This window comes from Lacerta agilis, chromosome 7 (assembly GCF_009819535.1).
Source record: "Lacerta agilis isolate rLacAgi1 chromosome 7, rLacAgi1.pri, whole genome shotgun sequence".
In the NCBI taxonomy this organism is placed as follows: Eukaryota; Metazoa; Chordata; class Lepidosauria; order Squamata; family Lacertidae; genus Lacerta; species Lacerta agilis.
The window spans coordinates 63500823-63513671 of record NC_046318.1 but is presented as its reverse complement, the minus strand read 5'-3'; positions in this window follow the sequence as shown (position 1 = coordinate 63513671).

Here is a 12849-nt window from a genome sequence, read left to right as displayed (position 1 = left end):
AGCTTCTGGGTCATGTGGCTAGCATGACTAAGCTGCTTCTGGCGAACCGGAGCAGTACCTATTTATCTACTTGCACTTGGTGCTTTCAAACTGCTAGGTTGGCAGGAGCAGGGACTGAGCAACGGGAGCTCACCCCATCGTGGGGATTTGAACCGCCGACCTTCTGATCGGCAAGCCCAAGAGGCTCTGTAGTCAGGGTTAAATTGGCTGCAGGGCTGCCATCTCATACACCTGAGAATACGTCTCACTGAACATCTCTTGCTTGCATTACAGGCATGCTTCAGCTTTTTGCAATCTCTCTACTTTGCAGGAAGGTTGGTTGCACTGGGGTTTGTTTTTTTAAGTTACAGCAATTTCAGATATGGTACCCCTCTTAATATATTGCGGTGTTTCTTGAGGCGTGAAAACCTTTCAGAGACATCTCTGCAAGGGCTACAAAATAACTGGGTTTATGTAAATCAGACCTAAATATTTAGGGCTAGACTATTCATGTCCAGATGGGGGCACAGCTGGGCCACCAGCTAAAGTTTATGGACGGCACAGTGCTGTTGAGGCCACCTGAGCTGTAAGTTACAGCAGTGGGTTTCTTGAGGAGTAGTTTTACCACTGCTTCCTTCCACCCCCTCTCGAAAGGAGGTATTAATCCTCTCCATGGCCTAGCCAGCTGTCCCCTCCCTGCTAGTTTTTTATCAGCCAAGAGGGGCAAGTGTCCAAAGTGCAAGTGGTCACCCTGACCAAGCCAAGCACCTTGTCTACACCCTGAAGCCTTGCTAACTGAAACTCATCCAGCATAACAGGATTATGCAGTTATTTGGGCACCTATCAATATTCATCTGCTGTTAACAGTGGAGTCAAGGTCCTGGCGGATACAAGCAGTTTTATCCTCAAAATGCTTTTCAAACAAGTCACAGTGACCTGGAGTTGATTCTGTCACCTCATTCAGGCCAGACTGTAAACAGCCCCACACTACCCAGAAAAGCTCTGCTGGACAGCACAATGAGGGTGCAATGGAGGCAGCACAATATGCCTTCCCGAATTGCTCTTTGGGGACATTCTGCCTGCTCTAGGTAAAGGTAAAGGGACCCTGACCGTTAGGTCCAGTCGCGGATGACTCTGGGGTTGCAGCGTTCATCTCGCTTTACTGGCTGAGGGAGCCGGCGTACAGCTTCTGGGTCATGTGGCCAGCATGACGATAAGCCGCTTCTGACGAACCAGAGCAGCGCACGGAAACGCTGTTCACCTTCCCATCAGAGCGGTACCTATTTATCTACTTGCACTTTGACGTGCTTTCAAACTGTTAGGTTGGCAGGAGCAGGGACTGAGCAACAGGAGCTCACCCCGTCGCAGGGATTCGAACCGCTGACTTTCTGATCGGCAAGCCCTAGGCTCTGTGGTTTAGACCACAGTGCCACCTCCATCCCTTCTGCCTGCTCTAGGAGTGCCCATTTGCTTCCAGTATGCTCTGTTTGTATTTTTGAAAATCAAACAAATCTTACAATAACACCATAAATCTCCAGTGCTCTTTTGTCCAACCTACAACTCTGTCTTCAGATTAAAACTTGCTTACCTCCTGGAGAAGCTGGAAGTGTGGAACAAAGCTTTTATTGGACTCATCCACTGAGGCTGCATTGGCTTGGGAGACAGATTTGAACCCACACCTCTTGCTTTCTGTTGAGGTCACCCTTTTCAGTGTTAAATGGATGTTTCTGCCCTGTATGTCTTCATAGATGGTTGTGATTTAAATTAAAAATGTGGGCCATGGAGAAATGGTAGAGCTGTAGGAAACTTGAATCTCTCTGTGTTTCTGTGCAGAGAGATGAGCTATTATATAGATTTTCATTTTGCGCTCTCTGAATTTCTAGTCTTTAAGACAGGGGGAAATGATTATTCCCATGCGTCTACAATTCTCTCTGTTATTTTGACACAGGTTAATATACGCCAACCCCACCAAAGTAGCATTGCCTGCTTTTTGGCACTTTCCACACACAAATGCTAGGGGAATTGTCTGTGTGCAACATTTGTTTATTCTATCTGAAGCATTTTTTTCCTTCTCTTCAGCAGAAGAAGTTTCCAGCGATCAGAAATAAGGCAGACCCTGCCCTCAGACTTACAATCTAAATTGCACAACACAAAAGCAGAAGAGATTGGGAGGTAAGTGGAAAAAAAGCAAGCATGGGCACTGGATCTTAGTTACAAAGTTATTTTAATGACCTGCTGGAATAGAAAGAGTTCAAGAAGAGGATGAGACAAAAGGTGCTGATCTCTTAGCTGACCCAATGGATGGTCCCGTCTTCCAATCTCTTCTTCAGCCTGATGGAACATCTGCTGCTAGGTGATAGGTGATGGAGGGAGGAACCTGCTGAGTGTGCCCTGCTTCTCCATTCTCACTCTGCTGCCACCCCATAAAAAGGCTGTTGTTGCAAGATAACTGTTGATTAGTGGGAAATGGAGCTGTTGTTGAGGGCTCTATGGGTGTGGCTGTTAATTGTGCCTCATTTTATTTGAAAGTGGTTACTCTTTGAGCATAGCACACTGTCTGGCCTTACACCAAGAAGCAAGGAATGATAGTCATCTTACAAGAAGGGTCAAGCTAGCCAATTCGTAAAAAGAGTTGTTTTTGCTTGACTGTTGTCGCTAGTTCAAATAATGGGAGTATTCATTGTTAAATAAGGTAGTGCATTATAGCCCCATGCACATATCCCACACTGTAGGTAGACTGATAGTTAGAATAACACGTTGAAAGCAAATCATTGGGGACTCATTGTGAGTTTTCTTTCCCATTTCTTCATCATGGTTATAATCCACAAAATCTTCACAAGTATACATCTACAGAAGAATACCATCCTCAGTGAGATCATGACACATGTTCTCAACACTACTTCATAGTTTCAACAGCTCCTGATTTTCCATATGATCGTATTTTAATTCCCTTGTTTCTGAGTTGCTCTTTTCTGCTTTGAAAAATATCTGCACATAACTTTTCTTCTCTGAGCGATTTATCTGGAAGAAATACCGGTACTCCATGAGAAGATTCCATGTGTACTGTATCCTCCAAATGCACACTGAAAGTTCCTACATTTCACTACCAGCTTTTGAAAGAACAAGGTAGCAAACATTTTCAAAGCTCTTTGTCCTTATTTCCCAATATCCTAAAATCCCTCACAGGGCCAGTCTTCAAGGAGCGGCTTGGTCAGGCACCTGCTGTGGGTCACACCTCAGCGGAGGACCCGTTGACAAGAGTCCCCTGGACCTGCACTTTCTCCTCACCTTTTCAGTGTGCCTGTTGAAGGGTCATAGGCTTCAATCTTCTTGGAAAACACCTATAGCTCAGTGATAGAACATCTGCTTTGCATGCAGAAGGTCCCAGGCTCAATCTTTGGTGTCTTCTGTCTGAGATTCCAGAGAACTGTTGCCAGTCAGTGAATTCTGGGTGCTGAGCGTTGTTAGGAGACCCCTATTCCTCTCATGCAGCTACAATTCACCAAGCTCCCTGCGAAGTTGAGTTGATTGTTAAACCAAGGTTAACTCTATGAGGGGAGATTCTTAACAACTCTGACCCTGAACAAACTACAGGTCCCAGTATTCTTTGGAGGAAGCCACGAGTGTTTAAAGTGGTATCGTAGTGCTTTAAATGTACAGGTGAAACTCGGAAAATTAGAATATCGTGGAAAGGTTCATTTCTTTCAGTCATTCAACTTAAAATGTGAAACTAATATATGAGACAGACTCATGACATGCAAAGCGAGGTATGTCAAGCCTTTATTTGTTATAATTGTGATGATTATGGTGTACAGCTGATGAGAACCCCAAATTAACAATTTCAACTTTTTGGTTTTCATCAGCTGTACCCCATAATCATCACAATTATAACAAGCAAAGGCTTGACATATCTCGCTTTGCTTGTCATGAGTCTATCTCATATATTAAACTCCAGTAGCTAATGAAAACAATTGCTTACATAAATGGACTTTTCCATGATATTCGAATTTTTCAAGTTTCACCTGTATGGTATGAATGTGGCCAGTGTAGACAATACTGAGCTAGATGGTCTGCCTCAGTATGAGGCAGCTTCCTATGTTCACTTCTCTCTCATTCTGGCCCAGAGGAAATGTGCAAGTAAACAATTGCAGTGGGGAGCAGCAGCAGCTGCTGCCCAGAGCCATCTTGCTCATTTTCTCTGTCTAGCAAGCAACCAGGGGGCAGCAATGATGAGGCAGAGCAGCAGCAGGCTGAGAGGGGATGGACTTATGAAGGGAGGCCAGCCATTGATGGCGTCATGCTGAAGGGCCCCTCAAAGCCTAGAGCTGGACCTGGGCAACTATCTTGTAAGCTATTCTTCTGACTCCAAGCTTCCTTACAGATATTTGAGTCCAGGGGTCAGGTCACATATGAATTCATGAAGAAGGCCTTCCCTTTCTCCATTCTTGAGCCCCCAACAGGCCTGAACAGTACTAAAGGCTCTTGTTCCAGGTTGGATGGAGCCCTGAACAGGAGCACTCAATAAAATGTTTATACTGCTACTACTTATTATTAAATTAAATTTCTATACCACACTTCATCCGAGGATCACAAGGTGGTTTACAATATAAAAACACAAAAAACACATGCCATAGTAACAAACAAAAGCAATAGAATGGCTACATACAACATACACTTAAAGAAACCTACCACCTCACCCAATCCTAGGAACTGTATTTTAGCCCTTGCGGAGTTGCAACTCCCAGCACACTTAACAAATTACAGTTCCCAGGATTCTTGGGACTGCATACGCTTAAAATGTACTTTGAATGTATGGCGTGTAGAGTGTATTTTAAGCGGTTTATAAATATTGCATTGTAGGTCTCACTTGTAGGATCATAATATATAGATCACAAGGGATTCACCAGATCACATATACTCTACAGTACAAAGATGATTGAGCTGGTCTGTGACCGTAAAAAGAAATTCAATTCAATTCAATACAAAGATGATCATTACCAACAGTTTAGGCTTATTTTTAATATATTAAATTGTTAACTCTCCAGTCGGCATTAGATGTATTTCAGCCATCCAAATTATCTCACTATCATACTGCCATTTTGATATCACCTTGGAAAGATGCTGCCATGGTTTGAACATGTTCTCGGCCGCTATTGTGACTAATGCTTATAAATTAAAGACACGTTTGCCTTGGTGAAAAGGAGGTAGCAAATCTTTTTCAGTGTCAGACATTACAATATGCCTATTATAAACCTCTTCTTAGAAGTGGCATATAATGGACAGTACAATGCATAAGTGGATGATATCCTTCACTGCCTCCTAGCGCAGACACACTTACGTAAATTGACAGACATTCTAGTATATCTGTCATCATGATAGGCCGAGGGCATTGTTTGAAAGTGAAGTGCCATATGATGGCTTCCCCTATGGTATAACGCCAGTTCTAAAAATAAGTTTGCAGAGTGCGATCATGCTTTCTATGTGTGTTTTTTTTTGGGGGGGGGGGAATAAATTGATATAGATGTTTACCCACCGTGAAAATTGGGTGTTATATATGCCTTGCTTGAACATTTATTTTACATATAACATGACTTATTGGTAGCTTCAACACCATATATGTGCAATGTCTCTAATTAGCCATTAAGAAATTCACACTGTTTATGCTAGCTGGTAATTTGCTGCTCTGCTCCATCAGGCAATTTTTAGGTACCGGTAGTATGTCATCTAACATTAGTTGCAGTCTGACCCCGTGCATAATTACAATGTTATGAACGTTGAGCTTCAGTTGAGGGGATCCCAGCTTCTGCGTGTAGGAGTGCTGGATGGTGGGGGTGAGGGGATGAAAAATAATGCTCTGCAAAACTGAATTTATTTGATCTGATTGGAAAGACCGGCTGCGTCAAGCATCTCCAACCCCTAAAATGTGCCAGTTGTATGTATGTATGTGTATGTGTGTATGTGTGTATACACACACACACACACAAATATATAACTGTTTTAAGAAATGGTGCCTGAGTTTGATTTTTCATCTTCTCTCTCTGTCTCTTTTCCTTTGTGTGTTGTATTTGTTTGTTTATTTAGATTGTAAGCTTGTGAGCAGGGACTGTCTTTTTTAAACTGATGATATGCATGTAAGCCACTCTGGAAGTCTTTCTGGCTTTGGGGGATGCAAATGCTTCAAATATGTACATACATACATGAGTGGAACCAACCACACTATATTTCTCGTCTCCCTACGTAAGACTTCAGTTAGCTTTAGCTCCCTGCTGAAGCAGAGGAGGGGAGTCAAGAGGGTGCTGAAGAATCCAGGGAGTCTCCCTCTCGTGCTGGGACAAGCTCTCCTCCCGCCTGGTCTCCAAGAACATGCAGAATAATGAGAGCAGATCAGAGGTATGCCCACACAGTTTGAGACTGCTTGGGAAACATCTGAGAGGAGGAGCCCTAGAAAGGGTGGAAGGCAGGACCTTCAGTCCTGGCAATGGCTCCATAGGGGCAAGACCTATTGGGAAGTGTTGTGAATTGCATGCCAGTTCCTTGAATAGTTAACTTCACTGACAATGGAGCCCTGTGTTTTTCATGTGGACCTGCGTCTGACTCCAGCCCTGACACTCCGCACACAGGCCTGGATGAGAACTGTAGTCCAGCAGCATTTGGAGGGCTATGTGCTTTCCACCTCTGATCTAGGCAAAGTAAGAGTAAATTCCCCCTCCCAGTTGTTGCTTGCATCCCATTGTCCCTGTTGCTGGGGTTTTTTTTACATTTCATCCTCAGTCAATATCTGAAAACCTCTCACACTCCACTTTCCAGACTGTACCTTACTCTTGCCTTGGTGAATTGTCTTCCTCCCCCAAAGGACTGATAGCAAGAGAGAAACATATCCCCTGAAAAAAACGATCCACAAAGCCTGTTCTATTTTTATAGAAAAGGAGGTGCCGGAACTCCCTTGTTCTCTTATAATAGCATCCACCTGAGAGGTGCCGGAATTTAGTTGCAGTGAGTCCCGGCTGAAAACAAGCCCTGGACAAAGCCCCCCTCTTAACAGTGTACCCCAACAAACTCCTCAAGGAATATATAAAAGCCAGTTTAATTCCTGAAGAATTTTAGGAGTGGGAATACTTTGTGGCATTCTGCCTAGTCTTTAACCAAGTGACAGCCTTCCCCTTTGTACCCAAATATTGACAAAGGAGTCATTGTCTTTTGGCAGAAGCCTCCAGGGCAGAAGGCATTTTTTTGTAGCAGTCTTGAGATAAGGGATGAGGCTGGAACAGCTAAAACCAGCCCCTCTGAGAGCCTCTTTGGTGATAAATGAAACCACTATTCCCCCCCCCCAATCATGCAAAAAGGTAAATTTGTGATGGCTTGACTGGATAAGCACTGCAGATATAAATATACATGTGTGATTCAGTGCTAGTTCGTTTACACTATTTCTGCTGCTTCAAAATACATGATTGTCATTTCCTCAGATTGTAAGCTGAAAAATTCTTTTTGAAATAAACAAGAATATTGCTTGCATTTTTTCTTGGGATTGTGATTTGGACAAGCTGGTTGTTTAGCTGGGTTGATAGGGTGGTGTCAGGGCAAGACTTTGGGTCAGAAGTTCAGGGCCCCACTGAGACCCTCCAACTACAACAGGGCAGATTTGCCATATTTTGAAGTAAATTAAGTAATGGACATTACCTCCCCTTTTTGCTGGTAAAATCATTAGGTCCAGAATCAAAGAGTGTGTTTACATTGCATGTCACAGCTCCCCCCCCCCTCTGTTCACATAAACACAGCTACAAGTATTTTGTGTTTGTGTATACATCAGGTTGTGTTGAAGGCACTGGGGAAATATTTGCCATGCAAAGGTGTTCATACCTTGGCTAGAGCCTAACTGGGAATGGCTTAAGGGACTCCCACCATTGTGAAGCTGGTTTGAGAAACAACACATCAAACAGTAGCTTCCTATAACAGAGTACAGGATACATATACATTTTGGATAACATTGTAAGAACACAGATTTAAAACCCTGTACTGTACTAGAAACTGGAACACGAGTGGCGCTGTGGGTTAAACCTTGCTGATCAGAAGGTTGGCAGTTCGAATCCCCGCGATGGGGTGAGCTCCCGTTGCTCGGTCCCAGCTCCTGCCCACCTAGCAGTCCGAAAGCACGTCAAAAGTGCAAGTAGATAAATAGGTACTGCTCTGGCGGGAAGGTAAACGGCGTTTCTGTGCACTGTTCCGGTTCGCCAGAAGCGGCTTTGTCATGCTGGCCACATGACCCGGAAGCTGTACGCGGCTCCCTTGGCCAGTAATGCGAGATGAGCGCCGCAACCCCAGAGTCGGACATGACTGGACCTAATGGTCAGGGATCCTTTAACTTTACTGTACTAGAAACACAATGAATAATACTCAAATATCTAAAGGGCTGCCACATGGAAGATGGAGCAAGCTTGTTTTCTCCTGATCTGGAGGGTAGGACCTAAACCAATGGATTCAAGTTACAAGAAAGGAGATTCTGATTAAACATCACAAAGAACTTTCTGACAATGAGCTGTTTGACTGGGGAATGGACTCCCTCGAAAGGTGGTGGATTCTCCATCGTTTGAGTTTTTTAATGCAGAGGTTGGATGGCCATCTGTCATGGATGCTTTAGTTGAGATTCCCGCATTGCAGGAGGTTGGACTAGATAACCCCCACGGTCCCATCTAACTCTACAATTCTATAATTCTATGAAATGGGAGTGTGAATACAGTCTAAATTTACCTAACTGCATCACTTGATTTGTGCTAAAATGTATGTGGCCAGCAGATGGCAGCTACTGATCATTCAATACACCTCCAAAGGTTTTTCTTGCAATCTCAGAACTGGAAAGACCTGAAACACCAAGAGCTCACTAACTGAGTAACAACACAGCCATATATATATTCCCCATAAATTATAACTGGGATGATGAATGGGACCCCATTTTCTGTGTATGTGAAAAATATTGGATGCATAGTTCCCTGCAGAAGTTTGCTTGATGGAAAAGTTATGCAAACTAATGTGACCTTGCTGTTTCAAAACAGGAGTTCTTTTCTCATTTGGGAAAATGTTCAGAACATCTGCGGGGTTATGTTTCCTGTTTCTCAACCACATGCATTGTGTCTTATAACATGAATGAACCATTTTGAGCTTTCTTCCAGGGTAAAAGAAGTTAACAAGGCCTTCTACCATGGGAAAAGCCTTTATGCAAAACTTGAATAATATATACAAAATATAGAAGGCTGATTGACTTCACCTTTTGCGCACTTGACTCTGTTAATGTCATTCATCCTGGTGCCACAGAACCAAATACAATGGAGGTGAACATAAATCTTGAGATGAATGCAGTGCATCTGCCATTTCACTTTAGAACTTGCTAAATGTTAAAATGTATGCAACTTGAGTCCTGTGGGAGGAAAGCAATTGGAGGATGATTTTGAGGGGGAAAGCAGCCAGAATGGAGTTGAGCATACAACTCCTGTGCTCAAATTTAAAGCCTCTTGAGAATAGTTTTCTTTCTTTTCTTTTTTTAAAAATATCATCTTTATTGTTTTTATATAATACATTGAGAAAAGCTTTCACATTTATCTTTCCTTTCATTTAACATTTTGGCCTTTTAGGGCCGTGACTTCCCTCAAATCCTCCACATGATTTTCTAATATCTATTACTTTATACTATACTTCTTAACTCAATCGTTGCTTTAATTCATCATATCCAACTTAATCACTGTAATTTCATATTTACCTCTTGAGAATAGTTTTAAATCATCATCATCATCATCATCACATTTTTGTGTGCAGACCATTTGCAAAGTTTAAGCTGCAATTGTATACATACCTACCTGGGTGTAAGTTCTAACAAACTCAGTGCAATATACTCAGTATATATGTACTGGACCCAGTGCAAGTGCAAGACATTCTGCCACCGGAAGCAAAGCAGCCATGTGCCATGCCTGTGGACTGACCTCTGTCTAAGTACCCTCCTCTCCAGCAATCAGAGACTATGCCTGTGTGTAGCCAACCTCTCCTCCACCTTTTTCATGCCTCTACTGGTTCTGAGAGACAAGGGATAAGGGGCGCTTATCCCAGCAGGAGGGGGAGACACATGTGACTCTTCACCAGCCTTATTCATCTCTGCCTCTTGGCCTCCCACCTCCCCGGCTTCAGCTTTTGCCTCTGCACTTCTCTCTGCCACAGTCTCCCCCAGCTCACTAAGCCCTGTTACCTCTTCTCCCTCTGACCATTCATCTTTGTCCCACCACCACTCGCCGGCTCTGAGCCTTCTTCCTTTGGTGGTTCCTCCCACCATTCCTCTGTTTTCTACCACCCTATGATATAGACACTCTCAAAGAGCTCTGCAGGAGCACAGCCAGCCTCTTCATACCAGTACCAAGCCAAGCTGCTGCGCTCCAAGAATGCTAAGTGGGAGTGGGGGGTCCGGCTGCAGCTATAGTATGTGTGTTTGTACAGATCTGCAACCTTTTCATCTGGCACCTGAGACAGAGTTCTTGGTGTGGCTAATGCATCTAATTAATGCTAGGATTGCACAGACAATGTACTAGCATGTAATCTTCCCTAGTTTAAAATGGTGTCTGATTGCAGCTCTGTGGATTGTTAAGAAAGGAACCTCATTGGAGCAAGTCAAGTTTTCTTTGCTGAATTTTGTTGTTGTTCTTTTAAATACAGTGGTACCTGAGTTACAAACTCCGCTAACCTGGAAGAGTTACCTCAAGTTGAGAACTTTGCCCCAGGATGAGAACGGAAATTGTGTGCCGGTGGCGCAGCGGCAGCAAGAGGCCCCATCAGTGAAAGCACGCCTCTAGTTAAGAACAGTTTCAGGTTAAGAACGGACCTCCGCAACGAATTAAGTTCGTAACTAGAGGTACCACTGTACTTTGCTTAACCTTTGGACCTGGTATGATCAGCATTTTTTTCTTTCTCTATATGTTCGTTAGCTTTTGCTACAATTAATAAATCAAAATATTGTATAAATAATTGTGTTTTGGTCTTGCTGTTGTATCTGTTTGAATTGCATTTGTTTGGGGAGGGGGGAGAAAGGAAGGGAAAAGGCAGAGGAACACAAATAAATCTTCCTTTCTTGGCACAGAGGTTAATCTGATTTCCTTTTGCACTCGTCTTAATATACACTGTGTCCCTTGAAACATAAATGCCTGCACATCGCTCCAGACAATGAAATAACAACTAAAAAAAGAGATAGAGAGAACTTATTCCCCTTTATGCCTCTCAAACTGAATGTGGTTGGGCACTTTTTGCGTGATCAGTATGTTACATTTATTATTATTACTTATTACATTATTTGCACTAAAAAATTCTTGAAATTATTTGACAAGATAAAATGCAACCAGTAAAAGCAATTGAAAACAACAAACAATACAAAAACACACAAATTGCTCATCCAGTAAAATAGAAATAATGCACTGATACGCACTGATTGGAAGTGATGCTGTGTGACCACCCCTCCTGCCCCAAACCTTTTGCAAGTGCAAATGGTATTGAGAGTGGGATCGCATATGATCTCCCCGAGAGCATCAAGACCATGAATTGCCATGAATGGATAATAAAAAGAATGCCTGGAGGGGTCCTTTATAAGGCAATTTTAGAGATGATTGGTTATTTATGTCTGTTCCGTGTGATTACTGCTGAATTTAACATGGAATCAAAAGAGCAATTGCACATATAACAACAGCATAAAAAACTCTGTATATGTAAAATGTAAAACAATTAAAAACCGTTACATGTATAAAAACAGTTATAACAATTACATCCATAAAAACAATTACATCCATAAAAACTATTTCAGATCAAATTCAGATACAGATTGGAACAAAAGCATCTGCTAACAAAGCTTGATGAAAGAGGAAATTGTTCAAGACACCAAAAAGACAAAAAAAAAAAGAGGAGAGTTTCTGGCTGATATGTAATGGGAGGGAGCTCCAAAGGGTGGATGCCCGATTCTAAATAGGCTTCCCGATAAGATAGTATATGCTGCATGTCCTCTCCTGCAGAGCACAGAGATTGGCTGGGCGTATAACGGATGAGATCATCTGGCATGAGCAACTGTTTAATCCTCTGCATGGCTATTCTGAAGCAAGCCTCACTGAGTTCAAAGGGCCCTACTCCCAGGTAAGTGTGTGCATGACTGCAGCCTCAAATTTCCAGCTTCCTTGAAAAGCAGGTCCTACAGTATTGTCCTTTTCACGTAATTAACAGAGCTAGGAATACACAGTGGTGACTTGTTTCTTGTGGGAAAGCCAGATGTCTTTCTTCAAGTTATCCCTTCTGCTGTGGAGATAACTGCATATTTTCGAGCATCTGCACAGCAAAAGTTTGTCAACGTACGATGCAAATTCCTTCCTCCACAGCTCACACATCAATTGTAATTAGGAGTGCAGTATGGAATGTGGCTGTGTGTTGCAAACATCTGTTACATGTGATGTGACTGGTGATTAGAGGCACACTCACATCTCAACTTATGCCACATTGGGAAGCTGGAAGCTTATTGTATATATTTATACATATTCTAGCTATGTAGGAACTGAGCTCTCCCCCTTGCCTTCACAGGACCACTAAAGTACAGAAGCAAGACTACCCTCGCTCTAGAAGACCTCCACCATTTCATAAACGTTTTTTGTTGTTTTTTTTAGAAAAGTTCAGCAGCGATGTTTTCTGTGCAAGTAGAACAGCCTTTCCAATTGCAAATGACATATTTAGATCCATTCCCCAGGTTTTTTTTTTGTTTTTTTTTAAAAAACAAGTTATTGTTTTATGCTGCATTTTAAGCTGAAACACCGCCCCCCCCCACCAAAGGCAGCTTCAAGTGATATGTCACAATCTACAGGCCATAAT